The sequence below is a fragment of the Etheostoma spectabile genome, chromosome 10 (assembly GCF_008692095.1).
Source record: "Etheostoma spectabile isolate EspeVRDwgs_2016 chromosome 10, UIUC_Espe_1.0, whole genome shotgun sequence".
In the NCBI taxonomy this organism is placed as follows: Eukaryota; Metazoa; Chordata; class Actinopteri; order Perciformes; family Percidae; genus Etheostoma; species Etheostoma spectabile.
This window is the reverse complement of record NC_045742.1, coordinates 12134094-12135774: the sequence shown is the minus strand read 5'-3', so window position 1 is coordinate 12135774 and position 1681 is coordinate 12134094. Positions and strand designations below refer to the sequence as shown.

Below are 1681 nucleotides of genomic sequence, written 5' to 3'. Positions count from 1 at the left end.
AGGCTTTGCCATGGCCTTCACAATCTCCGTACCTCAACATAATTGAAAATGTATGGATAGACCTTGAAAGAGCAGTGCGTGACAGACAGTCCAGAAATCTCAAAGAACTGGAAGACTTTTGTAAGGAAGAAAGGGCAAAGATACCTCAAACAAGAATTGAAAGACTCTTGGCTACTACTACTTGATACTAGCCAAAGGGGGCAGTACAAGGTATCCACTCTGCAGGGTGCCCAAACTTTTGCACACGCCATTTTATTGTTTTCTGTTATTTTGAAAGTGTAAATGATGGACATTATTATAATTTATGCACATTAATAAAACATTTTTACCTGGGGTGCCCAAACCTTTGAGCACCCCATATTTGATGTAAGAAAAGGTGAATTAGTCAATTGGTTCCTGGGTCATAAGATACATCTAAGGGGTTGAAAAAAAGAATTGTTGTTGCTTTTTTTCTTTTTAGTTTTTCCACGTTAGATTTCTAAACATTGTTCACATAAAACAATATGAAAGGGAAACATTAGCATTTATAGGCATTAGGCAGTGTGTATGAGCATTCAATACATTCTTTGTAACACACTAAGTAAGGGCAGATATAAGCATTTTAAATGTATTTGTCATCAAGTATAAGGCCTCCTGGGGTCCGTTTCAGGAAGGAGGTTTAGCAAAGTGAGTCTCACCCTGATCTGAGTTGATTTAACCTGAGATGGGAAACTCTGGACGTTTTCAGTTCCAGAACAGCTGATTTGAGTTGGCTAAATCAACTCTGAGTAGGTTGACTCAGAGTTAATTGCGTGCACCACCACAATAAAAATGCAGCATGAATGGAGCCCTGATACTATGATTCACCATGGCAACAACCACAAACAAACTGGTCAGCAGAAATACTTGTACACATACAGGGAGTTTGAACCATAGACTGTATATTACTAATACACAGTAGCAAGCGGCTGCAGTAAATTGCCGAGAACTGGTGTGGGAGAAAATGCTGCTTGAGTCTATAGTCAAGTTCTAATATAGTGTTAATTTCATATTTAATCACTAGTAATTCATAATATTACTGATGAAAACTGGAATGGTAGTAGGCTACACCTATCATTTAATTTAGCTGCAATCCTGCGGATGAAAAAGTAAACTACTACTAATCCCATTCTGAGGTTGCAGCACCATCGTTAACAGAATTATGATTTACAATAATTCATTTATTTTTAACGTCGTATTGGTTTGTGTCCAGGGAACTCTACAAAAACGTTTAAAACACGTTTCAGACCGAGTCACACTCTGACCGCGCTTTGCTTTACAGTGGCTTTACTAATATGCTCTGCATCAGCAATGTTATAAAGCAAACTGCCGTTTGCAAAAAAACATACTGCAACACAAGGAATGTGTAGAGCAGGTCCACGATGAGTGACGTTAGTGATATGAGGAACGATAAGGTTATCGGCTACATAACTGATTGACTGGGAAGAAAAACAATACCGCTCCAATAGGTAGTTATCTGGAAATTAAAATGCATCTGTAGTCGGGGCCTCAACATCATCTCCCTGCGTACAGTATGTTTAACTCCCTGCGAAGTATACAGCTTCTTCATCAACAGGATTGGCAACAAAAGGAAATTCCATGTTTGGAACAAATGCTTTATAGTCTAACGTTACCTAACTAGTTATAGTTATATTCTGCCTAA

At 38.3% G+C, this 1681-nt stretch overlaps 1 long non-coding RNA gene across 1 annotated transcript in view; it reads left to right on the top strand.

The window, feature by feature from the left end:
- LOC116696771 (uncharacterized) overlaps positions 1-1681 on the top strand; it is a 139232-nt gene that overhangs the window by 3583 nt on the left and 133968 nt on the right. The window lies entirely within an intron of this gene.